The sequence below is a fragment of the Felis catus genome, chromosome F2, assembly GCF_018350175.1.
Source record: "Felis catus isolate Fca126 chromosome F2, F.catus_Fca126_mat1.0, whole genome shotgun sequence".
NCBI lineage: Eukaryota > Metazoa > Chordata > Mammalia > Carnivora > Felidae > Felis > Felis catus.
In genome coordinates this window covers 31,550,651-31,568,158 of record NC_058385.1, presented here as the reverse complement: position 1 = coordinate 31,568,158, position 17,508 = coordinate 31,550,651, and positions in this window count along the sequence as shown.

Genomic DNA, 17,508 nt, shown 5'->3' with positions numbered 1-17,508 from the left:
GTGATTATATTTGTAAAATATTCGATATGAGTTTCATATCCAAAATATATAAGGAAATAATACAACTCAATAGAAGGAAAACAACCCAATTTAATAATGGGTGAAGGACCTAAATAGTTGTTTTTCCAAGGAAGACATACACATTGTTTATAGGTACATTAAAAGGGGCACAAAACTAATCATCAGGGAATTGCAAATCAACACCATATTGAGAGATCACCTCACATCTGTCTCATGATTATTATCAAAAAGCAAGACATAACAAGTGCTAGCAAGGATTAAATAAAAGAGAACCCAGAGGTGTCTGGGTGGCTCAGTCGGTTAAGCGTCTGACTCTTGGTTTCAGCTCAGGTCATAATCTCACAGTTCGTAAATTCAAGCCCCATGTCAGGCTCTGTGCTGACAGTGTAGAGCCTGCTTAGGATTCTCTCTCTTCCTCTCTCTGCCTCTTCCCTACTCATTCACTCTTTCTTCCCCTCAAAACAAACAAACAAACAAACAACAAGCAAACAAAAAAGAGAACCCTTGTATAGCATTGGTGGGAACATAAACTGGGACAGTCACTATGGAAAATAGTATGAAGTTTCCTCAGAAATTGAAAATAGAATAACCATATGATTCAGCAGTCCCATTTCTGAATATGTAGCTAAAGAACAAAATCATCATTTTGAAGAGAGATATCTACACTCCCATGTTCATTGCAGAATTATTCATAACAGTCGAGGTATAAAAACAGCCTAAGTGTCCATTGATGGATGAATGGATATATAAGACCTGGTATATAAGTATAATGGAATCCTATTATAGTTCCTGTATACTTTTTAAGAAAGAAAGAAACCTTGTAATTTGGGACAACTTGAATGAAACTAGACGGCATTATGCTAAGTGAAGTAAGCCAGACGAACAAAAACACTGCATGGCCTCACTTATATGTGGAATCTAAAAATAAAAAAAGTCAAACTCATAGAAACATTGATTAGAAAAATGGTTACCAGAGGCTGGGGGATGGGGCAAATAGGGAGAGGTTGGTAAAAGGGTACAAACTTTCACAATGTTGTAAATACAAGTTTTCTCGTGTCTCTTATTTTGTTATTTTAAAAAAAAATTTAATGTTTATTTATTTTTGATAGAGAGAGTGAGAGCAACAGAGCGGCAGAGAGAGGAAGACACAGAATCCAAAGCAGGCTCCAGGCTCTGAGCTGTCAGCACAGAGCCCAATATGAATCTTGAACTCACGAACCTTGAGATCTTGACCTGAGCTGAAGTCAGATGCTTAACCAACTGAACTACCCAGGTGCCCCTAAGTTATTTTGTTTTTTAATAGTAAGAACATTTAACGTGAGACCTACTCTCATAATAAAATTTTAAGCACGCAATACAATATTATTAACTTTGGCTTATGTTGTACAACAGATGTGTAGAACTTAACCATCATGCATATATCATCACATTGCACACTTTAAGTAACAAATTTTGTCAATTTATACCTCAATAAAGCTGAAAAAAAGAAATTGCCAAACGGTATTCCAAAGTGTTTGTGCCAGTATACATTCCCACCAGCTGTATATGAGAAGACATAAAAATCTGTATATTTTTATTTGTTCTTGGATCAAAATTTATTTTCCTCTGATTTTTAATAAAAAGATTACAATCAACCAATTTGTTGAAGTTTTCTCATGCATGGGTGAATGACATTTATCTTCTAGTGGGTTCTTCCAGAAAAATTTATAAGTGCAGAATTAGCTGACTAATTTTACAAATTCTTTGCTACTGCCTAAGTATATGAAGAAAGGTTGGTTACATACAAAATCTTGGCTCAAGTTCTATTTCTTTGAGTTTCTAAAAAATGTTGTATTAATGTTATCTTACTTGGTTGCTTTTGAAAAGTCCTCTAAGCTGATTTTTCTTTCTATTGCAAATAATTTGGTCTTCTCAACTGGAGGCTCTGTAGAGTGTTATTTAGTTTTAAAGATGGAAATTTATTAATATATCTTGGATCTGGGTCTTTTTAATAAGTAGATTCAGTCTTCTTATAATTCTAGCAACATTTTAAAATTATAGTTTAAAATCAGTTATTCTCTTCCTGGGACTGCAGTTTTACTGTGTTGAACTTCTTTTCCCTATCTTCCACATTATCCTTTTTTTCCTGTTAATATTTCTTTACTTTATTTTTATCTTCTTGGCTATTGTATGCTTTTCCTCAATATCTTTAATTATCTTTTTCAGTTGTGTCTATCCTATCTGGCATCTTAGTAATTTTTATCTTTATTTCTAAGAGAATTATATTTCATAATTTTCTTTCCTGTTTTGTGACTTTTCATATTGAAATAGTTTCAGATTTATAGAAATTTATGAATTTTATAGAAATTTATAGAAAAGTAGTTCAAAGAGCTCCTGTATACTCTTTACTCAGATTCCTCTAATGGTCTAGTTTTTCTAACCTGTGGTAACATTTAATTGAATTTAAGAAATTAACATTGGAATAATACTATTAAATAAACTTCACACTTTATTGGAATTGCTCATTTTTCCATTAATACCTTTTTTCTCTTCCAGAGTCCGATATAACATAACCCCTTAGTCTGCTCTAATATGTGACCATTTCTTTATTTTTATTTTTGATATCTTTATTGAGCTTCAAAACTGCACATATTTAATATATACAATTGATCAATTTGCACATAATGCATACACCCATGAAACTATCACTACCACCAGAAAAAGACATATTCATCACCTCCAAAAGTTTCCCTGTGTCTCTTTTTTTTTTAAAAGATTTAAAAACAATCACTTGGCTTTTTAATGATAAGAACATTTAACACGAGATCTACCTAGTTATCAAAATCTTGAGGTGCACAATACAGTATTGTTAACCATTGGCAGTATGTTGTACAGCAGACCTCTAGTTATCCATCTTTCATAACTGATGCTTTATATTAACAGAGCAATAACTCCCAATTTCTATGTCTTTCCTGCCTCTAGCAAACACCATTCTGTTTTCTGTTTCTAAGAGTTCTACTATTTAAGGCACTTGATATAAGTAGAATCATGCAATATTTTCCTTCTATGACTGGGTCATTTCACTTATCCTAATGTCCTCCAAGTTCATTCATGTTTTCAGAAGTAGCAGAATTTCCATTTATTTATTTATTTATTTATTTATTTATTTATTTAGAGAGGGAGAGAGAGAGAGTAGGTGGGGGAGGGGCAGAGAGAGAGAGAGAGAGAGAGAGAGAGAGAGAGGGAATCCCAAGCAGGCTCCACACTGTGAGCACAGAACCCCATGTGGGGCTTGATCTCACAAACTGTGAGATTATGACCTAAGCCTAAACGAACAGTTGGACACCTAACTGACAGAGCCACCTGGGTGCCCCAGGATTTCCTTTCTTTTACAGAATGAAAAATACTTCATTGTATATATGCCACATTTTCTTTATCTATTTATTTGTCAATGGACATTTGGATTGTTTTCATACCTCGGTATGGTGAATAACGTTGCAATAAACATAAGAATGCATATATCTCCTTGAAATCTTCATTTCAGTTATTTTAAATAAATACCCAGAGGTGGGATTGCTAGATCATATGGCAGTATTATATTTACATTTTTGAGGAAACTCCATATCGTTTTCCATAGAGACTGCACCATATTTATTCCCATCAACCTTAACATTTTTGAAGTATATTTGGTATTTTGTAAAATGTCTCCCAATTTGGCTTTGCCTGACATGTTCTCATTCTTATCCTGGTGTTACAGATTTTTTTTAGAATAATACCACAGAGCTGAAGTGCCCTTTTCATCACATTATGTTAAGGGATACATTAATATTAACATGATTCACTGCTGGTGATATTACCCTTGCTAATTTGGTTAAAGCAGTGTCTGCCAGTTTCTCCAATGTAAAGTTTGCCATTTTTTTACTTTCTTTTATTTTCTTTTTGTCAATTTTTGTCTGTTTTTGTTTGAATTTTTGTATTTCTAATTTGAGAGGATTTTCTTTTAATATCTGTAAATGATTTTTTAGTGATGTTTAATCATGTTAGGGCATGGTGAGTATTTCATGCTTGGTTATGGGCAGATTTTTACCATGTGAAGTATTTTAATTTTCTTTTTTATTGTATCCATATACAATCTTTATACAGTCACTATTTTGCTTCATTTTGAAATATTACATTTTTATAGACTTTCAATTATAGTAGTATTCAGGCAGCTGTGAGTGTTTGAGGTTACTTAACTACTAGTTCTCAGTTGAAAGCTTTTCTCCTTTGCTGGTACAATCAATGTTATTCTTGTTTTCCTGTGATATGTTATAGACTTTTAAATTTTTTTTCTCTTCTTTCCTTTTTCTCTTTCCTACACAGTCTCCAATGCCTTTCTCTCTCCCACAAATTTATCCCACTTTCTCCAAAAATGGTGCTCTTCCCACACTATCATTGAGAATTTCAACCTTCTCTTTACTAAAGAGACTCTGTAGTCCCAATCCATCCTCAGGTTATTGGAGCTGGCCTGCTAAATTTGGGTTTATTTTCTACTCCCGGGTCATTTGAAACTTGTAATATTCTTTGTCTCATTGTTATGCTTCAAGTGTGTGTAATAATATATGGTTTCCTAGTTGTTTTAAGTGGTTTTATCACAAAATGCATGAAAGTATTCAGAGTTTAGAGGCTGTATTTATGTGAACTCTGGATTTCTCATTGTTCTGTTCTCTAACAATAGAATTTCTTTTGAATATAAAAAGAACTATTATAATAAAAATAATCATGATACCTTCTGGATGTTTCAGAATGTGATTATAAAGAATAGGCTTTAAACATAAACTCCAAGGAACTAGTTTGGAGGGGAAAAAAGATGACTTTTCCAGTCTGAGTTAATCTTGACAGGTTTTCACATTTCACACATAAAACATTAATATGTTTCAATCATCTTATTAATCATTTTCCTTAAAGTTTCCTGCCAGAATAGAGAAAGGTAAGTAAAATTGCAAATAAAAATTAGAGTTTTGTTTTTTAGTTTATTGCATCATCAAATATTCTTTAAATTGAATTATCTTGCAGGATTTTCACCTTTATCTCCACCTAGTCCACATCACTATGCAAGCTGGCTTATTTTGAGGGACACTTGTATGAGCATAAAATATTATCTGGAGGAAAATTATCTTCTGCTAACTTTCGCAGATGCCTATCTTTAGTCTTCATACCTATAACTGTAATTTAGTCAGTAGCTATCAAAGGGGCCCACAGAATAATTTTATGGCTTTGAGACTCTTGATAAAAGATACCAAAACCTGATTTCCAGGGTGTAGAATGAACAATTTCAAATTAATCTACAGTTTATGTTTTTTATAATAGATCATTGATACTATGCACATTAATTACTAAAAGCACTCCCTAAACTTGTTACAGAATGTGAGGTTATAGTTCATTATTAATTACATTAAATTCCATGGTAGGGGTGCCTGGGTGGCTCTGTCGGTTAAGGGTTCGACTTCAGCCCAGGTGATGATCTCATGGTTTGTGAGTTCAAGCCCCGTGTCAGACTCTGTGCTGACAGCTCAGAGCCTGGAGCTTGCTTCAGATTCTGTGTCTCCCTCTTTCTCTGCCTAGCCCCTGCTAAAACTCTGTTTCTCTCTCAAAAATGAATAAACATTAAAAAAATTTTAAAAAATCCATTGCAAATATCCAAACCAGGTTTATTGTTATTAATTTGTCTATGATTTCACACACACACACACACACACACACACACACACACACACAACATTAACTTGACATCTACTATACTTGGTTTAGAATATAAAAATGAGTAGGTTGCATGGGTGGCTCAGTCGGTTAAGGGTCCGACTTTGGCTCAGGTCCTAATATCATGGTTCATGAGTTTGAGCCCCATGTTGTGCTTTGTGCTGACAGCCCAAAGCCTGGAGCCTGCTTCCAGATTCTGTGTCTCCCTCTCTCTCTGCCCCTTCCCCATTCATGCTCTGTCTCTCTCTGTCTCTCAAAAATAAATAAACATTCAAAACAAAGAAAATAAAAATGAGTGAGTTATAGTCCCAGGATCTAGGACTGGAGTTAAGCCAACATTCTATTTCAAGAGAGACTTAGAGCAGCAATCTGGTTGAATAGGAGAGAAAGGAGACTTGTCTGGAAGCATAATTTACTTGACTTTCACCTATTTGTATTTAGGCTATAGTTTTATTTGCAGCAAACTGGGGCACATAGGTAAAAATTAGGACCCAACTAAGACCATCTGACTTCCCAATTTGCACCAACAAACCACATAACCACTACACCCAGGATTTGTAATGCAAGGAATGAATGTAAAGGAAGAAGGAATTTGGAATTCAACAATCTAACAAGACATAGTATAGCAGAGGATCTTAGTCTTCTGGAAAAAGAATGATCATATTGGGGCTATGACCCATGGAAAGCAGTTACCCAGGCATGCTATATGGAATAGAATAATAGCAGTCCTGGTGGGAGGAATAAAAGTAATCCAGAAATCCAAAAAAAATCCTCTTCAGAAGAGGAATATTAACTATATCTTGTATATAATGTGTGGGAGAAAACTGGGAAGGTAAAGAAGTAACAAATACCATAGGGATTGCTGGCCATATTAGAATTATGACATCAAGCAAGGTTTTAAGCAATAGAACATGAATCATATTGATATCTGAGAATAACCACTTAGGCTAAATTATATAAAATACATGAGAATGTAGACAAAGATGCAGAAAGTCAAATATGTATAACAATCCAGAAAATGATAATGCCATGTTATGTAAGACAATAATATATAATGTTGAAATCAAGTATTAGAAAAAGTAGGAACACTGCATATCCAACATGTAGAACTTTTAAGAATTATTTTAAATAGTAGGCTCTAAATTGTTTTTGACATAGTTTAAGCAGAGGGCATGAGTGGGAAAAGCACTTGTACAGTGGATCTTATTGATGCATACTGCTCAGATAGAATTGTATCAAAACTAAAATCAATACATTGAATGGTTTTATACTAATTGTATATAGTTCATAAAATAAATGTTATGACAATCAAAAGCATACTTATATGAAGAGCCATATTTTTTATTGTGTTACAGATAATGAAATAATCTGCTAAATCAAAAGTAACACAATGAGAATGACTCACTTGAGTAACTAACAATGAATGGTGTTAAAGAGAAGTCATTTGAGATAATCACTATTATCTGTGTGCCTCAAAGGAATGAATAAATGAATGAAGCAAACAGTATGCTTGTAAAACAAATGCATTTATATGTATAGAAATCTCTTGAGTAGCATGAACTATGTATTTATATTAGAGATTTTTTTTCTTTTTAATGACATTTTCTCTATTTCCAATTCTATTTCAAACATCTCAAAAATCATTTCCTCATTCAATTTATAACTAAGTGTACCTAATTCATTAGCCTTATGAAAACTGCTCTCTTTCTTACCTCTCACCTTCCATCTCTAGTCCCTTGATATGTTAGCTTTCACCAGCTTCCTAAAGTAGGCCATTTGTTTCCCCTAGAGCTTGCAAAACAATATAAAATAAATGGAAGATTGGCATAAGAGAACACCTGTGCAGGAATGCGATAAAAGCAGATAGGCTGAATGAATAAAAGCATAGACATATTGCCCACCTTGCTTCCTTACATTTTCAGAGAAAAATAATATATTAACTGGCCTGATAAACACCAATCCTTGTAGAGAATAAATACCCTTTTATTTTTCTTATGCTTTGAGACATTTTCTCGAAAGGGAATGTAACAGAATACAATTAAGATTTCATAAGAAAGAGAATCATCTTGCAACCTCTGTTCTTTATTTGTAATCAAGAATATGGCAAATAAAGGCTAGTAGTGTGATTAATTTATATTACCTGAATTTTCTAAGTTGAACACTTGGAATAGGACTTAACATTTGTTTTTATACTTTCTTCTAGGTTATATTTTCTTCAATAATGGATTTTTGTAAACAAAGTAAATAAAACTATATGGCACTAAATTGGACTTTGTTCTAGAAGGTGACATCTGTAAGGTTTTAGTTGCAATAAGACTTTTGTCGAGCGTCATATATATGTATATATGTATATATTATATATATGTGTATATGTGTGTATATATACACACACACACATGAACCCGAGCAGATGTTTCTCCTTTGGAATGGTAGGTTTGGCTAGGCATATGAAATTGTTCATTTTTCCACAGGTAGGTGCCATGGGATTTTGTGAACCATCTAAGCCATCCTGAGAGACCTACACTGAGGGCATTTGAATGCAGAGCACTGCTTCTTTTAACTCAGGTGATAGGTAAATAATTTTTTCATGTATTCCACTTGTTATAGAAAAGGGAGATGGATTAGACTTTTATAGTTTAAACACAGCTGTCTACAGGGAAAAAGAAAAGAACATATTATCTACCACGCTTATTTTCCATCAAGTGATCCTAGCATCTTTACAAGCACAGAAAAGTATATCTCATGGGGCCTGTCTACACACCAAACTCTCAATTGCTGTATATCAAATAGGAAAGATACAATCTTTGCTTTCATGTGTGAGCTTTTTAAGTTCTCTATTTAGAAGTTGTTATCTAGTGTAATTATCTGGTATAATTCACCTGTGAGTATGCTCACTAAATATGTGACACATGAACTACCTTTGCCTCTTATGTACTCTAAGTATTAATCAATCTATGGCCCAATAAACTTAGATAAGACATGAAGATTTTCATCAGCACCACCCTCTATGTAGTCACAAATTGTCAGTAAGTTTCAGTACCCAAGATGAAACTGTTTTTATGCTATAATATTAAATTAAACAGCCAGTAAGAAAAGCTTCAAGATATACTAGGTCAGGCCACACTGGATCTCTTAAAACATCATCATTCCTGCACCAAAAAACAACTATCAGTATAGTTGGTCAGCCATAGACATTGTTAAGAATAGCAGCCAGTTGGGGCACCTGGGTGGCTCAGTCAGCTAAGTGTCTGACTTCTGCTCAGGTCATAATCTCACAGTTTGTGAGTTGAAGCCCCTCATCGGGCTCTGTGCTGACAGCTCAGAGCCTGGAGCTGCTTTGGATTCTGTGTCTCCCTCTCTCTCCTCCCTTCCTCTATTCGCATGCTTTCTCTCTCAAAAATAAACATTAAAAATTAAAAAAAAAAGAATAGCAGCCAGCTATTTTTACTGTGTTCATTTCTGGATTATACATGAAAATTTCATTATGTTTGGAAAGCTAAATAAAATAAAATATAATAAAAAATTAAAACTCATCATCTATGATTCCATTATACTCTTGGCTAATTTATTAAAACTGGTTCCTGTTTATAAATTGATATTGTTTCTCTAGCACTTCCATTACCCCTATTAGACTCATATAAGTTAGAACAGGAAGTCTGCCCTGGCTTGACATGTAAATAGGTTACACTGAAGCTATTACACTGTTGTATGTACTTATATCTAAATTAGGTAGAAAAGCCAATCAGAACTGGGGTCATCAAAACATTCAGAGAAATAGAACTTAAGTGTTAAATTAATTTGATTTGGCAAATAAAAGAATAAAGGAAGGTAAGGCATCATATATAATACAAGAATAAAATATGTTACAAAATATCCTCACAGATTAAGGAATTTGAAAATGAAAGGTCCATAGAACAGAAATCGACTGCAAAAATATAAAAGGAGCTATAACTTTAAAAGCGACACAAATTAAATCTATAATTAAATGTGCTTATCTATGCTGGTTGCTCACTTAAATAAAGGTGTATTCATTTGATCTTCATGCTAAAAAAGACAAATGACCTTAAAACTGACCCCTCCATGAAAATGTAGCAAACTTGCTAGCCAATTTAATGATCTCTATAATGAAGCCAAAAAGTTATAATCTCTCATTAGATGTCACCTATTGATTTCTGACTCCCATGATGACAATAATAGAGCTTAGAGAGGTTAAAAGACAAAAGTTCTGATTTAAGGAAAATGAACACTTCAGAAGTATCATCATTATAAGATCCTGAGGAATAAAAATGATATTGAGCTAGTCAATTAATAATGTTGGCATTTATTTTCTCCCATAAAATGAGAAGGATGAATAAATTGATCCTATTCATTGCATGTTCCTAATCAAGCCCATGGAAATTTCATATTTCCCTATTTTTCTAATATCTTTGCTCCACATATTCCAGTTCCAAATTTAATGAGTTCAATTAGTGGTTCTATATAAAGGCAGCAACCAAAGCTTAATCAGCCAACATTCTCTATGTCTTTCCTAGAAATTTTAGAGGCATACACAAAATCATTTTCTTTGAAAATTTTGCTATAAGTTCATATTTTATATGTACAGGATAATAAAAAAGAAAAAAAATAAAAATTTTAAATGGGCAAAAAATCCTAAACAGGCATTTATCAAATAAGATGTACAGATGGAAAATGCTGTAATGGAATGAAATGTACAGATGGAAAATGCTGGAAATGTAGGAATATGCTCAACATTTTATGTTATTAGGGAGTTGCAATTTAAAACAATAATGAGATATTGCTATTGGAATGGCTAAAATCCAAACACTGACAACGGCAAATTCTATAAGGAGGTGCGGCAAGACCTCTCAGACATATCCGGCAGGAATGGAAAATGGTGCAAACCCTTTAAAGACACTTTGCCAGTTTCTTGTAAAACTAAACATACTGTTAAGATAGGATCTAATAATTGTGCTTCCTGGTATTTACACAAATGAGTTGAAAACCTGTGTCCACACAAAATCTTACACATGATTGTTCAAAGAACCTTTATTTAGAATTGCCTAAACATGGAAGCAACTAAGATGACTTTCAGTAGGTTAATGCATAACCTGAAAAATACCTTCGCAGTGGGATATTATTCAGCAATAAAAAGACATTAGCTACCAAGTCACAAAAAATATGGAAGAACCTTAAATGCATATTGTAACTGAAAGAAGCCAATTTGAAAATGGTACATACTGAATGAGACAATGTATATGACATTCTGGAAAAGAAAAAAAAATCATAGCGATGTGAAAAAAACTGGTAGTTGCCAGGGTTGGGGTTCGGGGAGGGAAGGAGAGATGAATATGTAGAACACAGGACAGGGAAACTATCCTGTATAACACTGTAATAGTGGATATGTCTAATTATAAATTTAACAAAACCCACAGAATGTACCACACAGTGAATGAACCCTAATGTAATCTATAGACTTTAGTAAATAATGATATATCAATATTGACTCATAAATTTTAACTAATGGAAGATGTTAATAAGAGGAGAAACCACAAAGGGAGAAAGGTCGTGAGAGGAATGATAAATGGAATTTTCTATACCTTCCGCTCAATTTTTCTGTACACTTAAAATTACCCTAGAGTAAGCCTATTAATTAAAATAATAACAATGATGACGAAGATAATAATAAGTATTCTTTCTACAATCTGCAGTTCAGAGGGGCATTTTTTCTAGTCTTCTGGCCAGAAACTCTATTAAGTTTTTGCTGCCTTTAAGGCTGTCAACTTTGCAAGGGGCTCACCCTGGATCAATGCCAGAAGAGAAAGTAAGAAAAAATAAAAATAAAACGAAAGAGAACACTCTCCCTTGTATGAATCACTTAATTCAAATTCCCTCTCTCCTACATCCCATCCACCTACTTTGCTTTATTTTCAGAGTCTTCAAATAGTTGACTTTCAAATTCTTAATTTTTGAGAGTTGTTATTGGCAAAGGTAGACTATACCAGGCTTGTGCCATCCTGGTAAAATCAGAAATCCCACCGCATTAATTATAAATGTCTCACTTAACCATTCACTCATTAGTTGTTTTTCAATGACAGAAAAAATAATGCATGGGCTAAATTCTGACAAGAAGATATTAGCAATGTCCTTGAACATGGTTCCTTGGGGGAACCATACATTTAAATAATACATCAAATAGTCATTTTGATGATAGGATATTAAGGCAACATATAAGATGGTATTCTCTATCACAGTTTATATTGATATTTTTTACTCATAGGCTCAGATTTAAATTATTATATACTATATCATTGATTTCATTTTCATTTTCATCAGTGAGTCGTTATTACTATGAAAAGTATATTTAAACTTCTGACTTTTAGGACATGTTTCTTCTGAAAAGGATGATACCTAAACAGATCATTATATTTTTTTCTGCTATACATGACCATGGATATTGATAAATTTGTATTATAAAAAAATGAATTTTTGTACCAGATGGCTTAACTTCTTACATAACTTTATAATATTGTAAAATGTCCATACGTTTACAATATGCTCAGTTTAAAAAATGTCCATTTGAAGGAAGTATAAAAATTACATAAAATTAATGAGGTGATTTAATTCTAGATATATTCAAGATGGTAAAGGATTCCTTATGTGGTATTTCATACAAATTTGATGTCTACTTAATTTTTTAAATTATATTTTAAATTTATCTTTTATTGAAATTTTAGTTAACACAGTGCAATATTGGTTTCAGGAGGAGAATTCAGTGATTCATCACTTACATATGACACCCAGTGTTCATTACAACAAGTGCCTCCCTCTCCTTAGTACCCATAATGCATCCAGCCCATCTCCCACCCACCTCCCTCCATCAACCCTCAGTATATTTCTATCATAAGATACTCTTATGGTTTATTTTCCTCTCTTCTCTACCCGCCTTCCCACATGTTCTGTTTTGTATCTTAAATTCCACAAATGAGTGAAATCATATGGTATTTATTTTTCTCTGATTGACTTACTCTGCTTAGCATAATACTATCTAGTTTCATTTAAGTAATTGCAAATGGCAAGATTTCATTCTTTGGATGGCTGAGTAATATTCCATTGGGTATATATACCACATCTTCTTTATCCATTCATCAGTTGATGGACATTTGGGCTCTCTCCATAGTTTGGCTATTGTTGATAATACTGCTATAAACTTGGGGTGCATGTACTCCTTCAAATCTGTATTTTTGTATCTTTTGAGTAAATATCTAATAGTGTAATTGCTGGATCATAGGTAAGGTAGTTCTATTTTTATTTTCTTGAGGAACCTCCATACTCTTCTCCAGAGTGGCTGCATCAGTTTGTATTCCCACCAGCAGTACAAAAGTGTTCCCATTTCTCCACAACCTTGCCAACACCTATTGTTTCTTGTGTTCTTAATTTTAGCCATTCTGACATATGTGAGTTGATACTGTGGTTTTGATTTGTATTTCCTTGATGATGAGTGATGTGGAGGATCTTTTCATGTGTCTATTAGTCACTGTATGTATTCTTTGGAAAAGTGTCTATTCATGTCTTGTCCCCATTTCTTACCTGAGTTTTTAATTTTTTTTTTTTTTGGGGTGTTGAGTTTGCTAAGACTTTTATAGATTTGGATACTAACCCTTTATCTGATATGTCATGTGCAAATATCTTCTCTCGTTCCATAGGCTGCCTTTTAGTTTTGTTGATTCTTTCACTGTGCAGAAGCTTTTCATCTTGATGAAGTCCCAATGGTTCATGTTTGCTTTGGTTTCCCTTGCCTTCAGCGATATGTCTAGTAAGAAGTTGCTGCAGCTGAAGTCAAAAAGGTTGCTGCCTGTGTTCTCCTCTAGGATTCTCACGGTTTCCTGTCTCACATTTAGTTCTTTCATCCATTTTGAATTTATTTTTGTGTATGGAGAAAGTGGTCCAGTTTCATTATTTTGAATGTTGCTGTCCAGTTTTCCCAACACCATTTGTTGAAGAGACTGTCTTTTTTCATTTGGACATTCTTTCTTGCTTTGTCCAAGATTAATTGACCATATATTTGTGGGTCCATTTCTGGGTTTTCTATTCTGTTCTATTGGTCTATATAGACCAATATAGTCTATTGGTTCATATTGGTCTATATGTCTGTTTTGTGCCAGTACCATATGTCTTGATGATTACAGCTTTGTGATATGGCTTGAAATTCCGAATCTTGATGCCTCCAGTTTTTTTTTTTCTTTTTCAGGATTGCTTTGGTTATTTGGCATCTTTTGTGGCTCCAGACAAATTTGAGGATTGTTTGTTCTAGCCTTGTGAAAAATTCTGGTGGTATTATGATAGTGATTACATTAAATGTGTAGATTGCTTCAGGTAGTACAGACATTTTAACAATGTTTTTTCTTCCAGTAGATGAACATGGAATACTTTTCCATTCTTTGTGTCCTCTTCAATTTCTTTAATAAGTGCTCTATAGTTTTCAGAGTATAGATATTTTACCTCTTTAGTTACGCTTATTCCTGGGCATCTTATTATTTTTAGTGCAATTGCAAATGGGATCAATTCCTTGATTTCTTTTTCTGTTGCTTTGTTATTGGTGTATAGAAATGCAACAGAGTTCTGCACGTTTATTTTATATCCTGTGACTTCACTGTAATTATGTATTAGTTCTAGCAATTTTTTGTTGGAGTCTTTTGGGTTTTCTATATAGAGTATCATGCCATCTGCAAAAAGTGAAAGTTTGATTTCTTCATTACTGATTTGGATGCCTTTTATTTCCTTTTGTTATCTGATTGCTGTATCTAAGACTTACAGGATTATGTTAAATAGTAATAGTGTGAGGGTACATCCTTGTCTTGTTCCTGACTGTAGGGGAAAGGTTCTGTTTTCCCCCATTGATGATGATATTAGCTGTGGGTCTTTCACATACAGCCTTTATGATGTTGAGGTATGTTCCCTCTATCTCTACTTTGCTGAGCATTTTTATCAAGAATGGATGCTGTATTTCGTACAATGCTTTTTCTACATCTATTGACAGGATCATATGTTTCTTATCCTTTCTTTTATTAATGTGGTGTATCATGTTGATTGATTTGCAAATATTGAACCAGGCTTATAACCTAAAATAAATCCCACTTGATCATGGCCAATAACTATTTTAATGTACTGTTGACTTTGATGTGCTAGTATTTTGTTGAGAATTTTTGCATCCATGTTCATCAAGGATATTGACCATAAAATTCTCCTTTTTAGTAGGGTCTTTGCTTTTGGAATCAAGGTAATGTTGGCTTTATAGAATGAGTTTGGAAGTTTTCCTTTTATTTCTACTTTTTGGAACAGTTTGAGAAGAGATTTTTGATTTTTGATTTGGTTTCTCTCCTGGCTATGAGTCTGTTCAGACTTTCTATTTCTTTCTGTTTCAGTTTTGGTAGTTTGCAAATTTCTAGGAATTTGTACATTTCTTCCAGATTTCCCAGGTTGTTGGCATATAATTTTTCTAGTATTCTCTTATCATTGTTTTTATTTTCTGTGGTGATGCTTGTGATCTCTCCTCTTTAATTTGTGATTTAATCCATTTGGGTCTTTTCCCTTTTCTTTTTCATAAGAAATAAGTAAATAAATAAATGAATAAATATTAAAAAATTATTTTTAAAGCTATTTAAGGGGCGCCTGGGTGGCGCAGTCGGTCAAGCGTCCGACTTCAGCCAGGTCACGATCTCGCGGTCCGTGAGTTCGAGCCCCGTGTCAGGCTCTGGGCTGATGGCTTGGAGCTTGGAGCCAGTTTCTGATTCTGTGTCTCCCTCTCTCTCTGCCCCTCCCCCATTCATGCTCTGTCTCTCTCTGTCCCAAAAAATAAATAAACGTTGAAAAAAATTAAAAAAAAATAAAGCTATTTAAAATAAGTAACCTATATGATGCCATATTATGTAATTTCAAACCAACGGCTCCCATCAATTCTTTTTATTCATTTGTTCCCTTGTGCAAAATATTTTGTAATATCTATTATGTTTCTGATATAGTTCTATGTGCTTTGTGTAAGAACTAACACAATATATGAGTCCTATTATCAAAATGATTACATACTAGAATAGGAATATAAGTGAATATATGAGAAATGTTGAATGAGTGTTATAAAAACCAAGTACTCATATTCAATTATTATGTGAATTTTGCAAAATGGATTTTACAACATGGGTAATTTAGTAAAGACATGAAAAAATAAGTAAAGAATGTTATGTATATACAGGAAGTGAAGGCAGATAAATTACCAGGAAGTTCTAACTAAACAGACTTAGGGGCGCCTGGGTGTCTCAGTAGGTTAAGCTTTTGACTTCAGCTCAGGTCAAGATCTCCGGGTTCACGGTTCCAACTCTGCTTCCGGCTCTGTGCTGACAGCTCAGAGCCTGGAGCCTGCTTAGGATTCTGTGTCTCCCTCTCTCTCTGCCCTTCCCCCGCTCATTCGTGTGTGTGTGTGTGTGTGTGTGTGTGTGTGTGTGTGTCTGTGTGTGTGTGTGTGTGTGCGCGCGCGTGCGCACGCGCTCTCTCTTGCTCTCTCAAAAATAAATATTAAAGAATTTTTAATAAAATAAAAAAAAACAGACTTAGAGGTGGACATATACAAAAACATATTTGGCTACAGTTCAGATATTGTGACAGTAGATATATATTTGTGAGCCCAGAGCAACCGGAGCAATAAGCCTTTTTTTGCAACTCAACAGCTTGAAGGAAACCTACATATAATGGGGACTGTTTATGAATAAGAAGTGTCTTGAAAATGTAATGTTTATTTTCAAAATAAAAATTAGAGTTAGTTTAACATTTATTTATTAATTTCAATGTGTTTAACACTGTCCTAGGATTTTTTTTTTTTTGGTGGGGGGAGGTTGGTTATTATTATTATTATTATTATTATTTATAAATCTGAGAGGTAGGAGCTATTATCTCACTTCTAGCAACAAATGAGAAACCTGAGGCTCAGAAAGGCAGCATAGCCTGGAAGTTAAACATACGATTCTAGAACCAGGTGTCCATGTTCAAAACCCAGCTCTGACAGGGGCATCTTTGTGGCTCGGTCAGTTAAGAGACTGACTCTTGTTTTTGGCTCAGATCATGATCTCATGTTTGGTGAGATTTAGCCCTGCATCAGGCTCTGCACTGACAGTGTGGTGCCTGCTTGGGATTTTGTCTCGCTCTCTCTCTGCTCCTCCTCTGCTTGCACTGTAAATAAATAAACGAATGAATGAATGAATGAACGAATAAATAAATACATAAATACATAAATGTTTTCAAAAACCCAGCTCTAACAATATGTGTGTGCTCTTTTCAGGTTCCGTGTATGTGCTGGTGCCTGGCAGCTTTGGAGGAGGAGCCCTGTATTCAGGGTAAGCCTGGAGACAGTGCATGTCCTGGTTGGCCTTGCAGTTGCCAGTTTTCTGAGATTTAAGATTATAATAACCATGCGGTAGCCTACTCAAATTTCAGATTCTCAGGTCCCTTTTTTGTTAGTTTGATAGTGGTGCTCTGGGGAGTGACTCAGGAATAAATGTTTCAAAAGTTTTACAAGTAAGTCTATGATCAAGAAAACCTGGACAACTCATGTAGATGACACAATACCCAAAGCTAATGATTATAGACATTGACTTTGTCTATATGCTAACAAGAGTATTATGATGAGTGCTTGTAAGACAAAAATTCATAATTGTAAAATCTGGAGTTATAATGCCATTAAACTCTATTTGTATGAGTCTGAACATTTCACCTTAAATATTT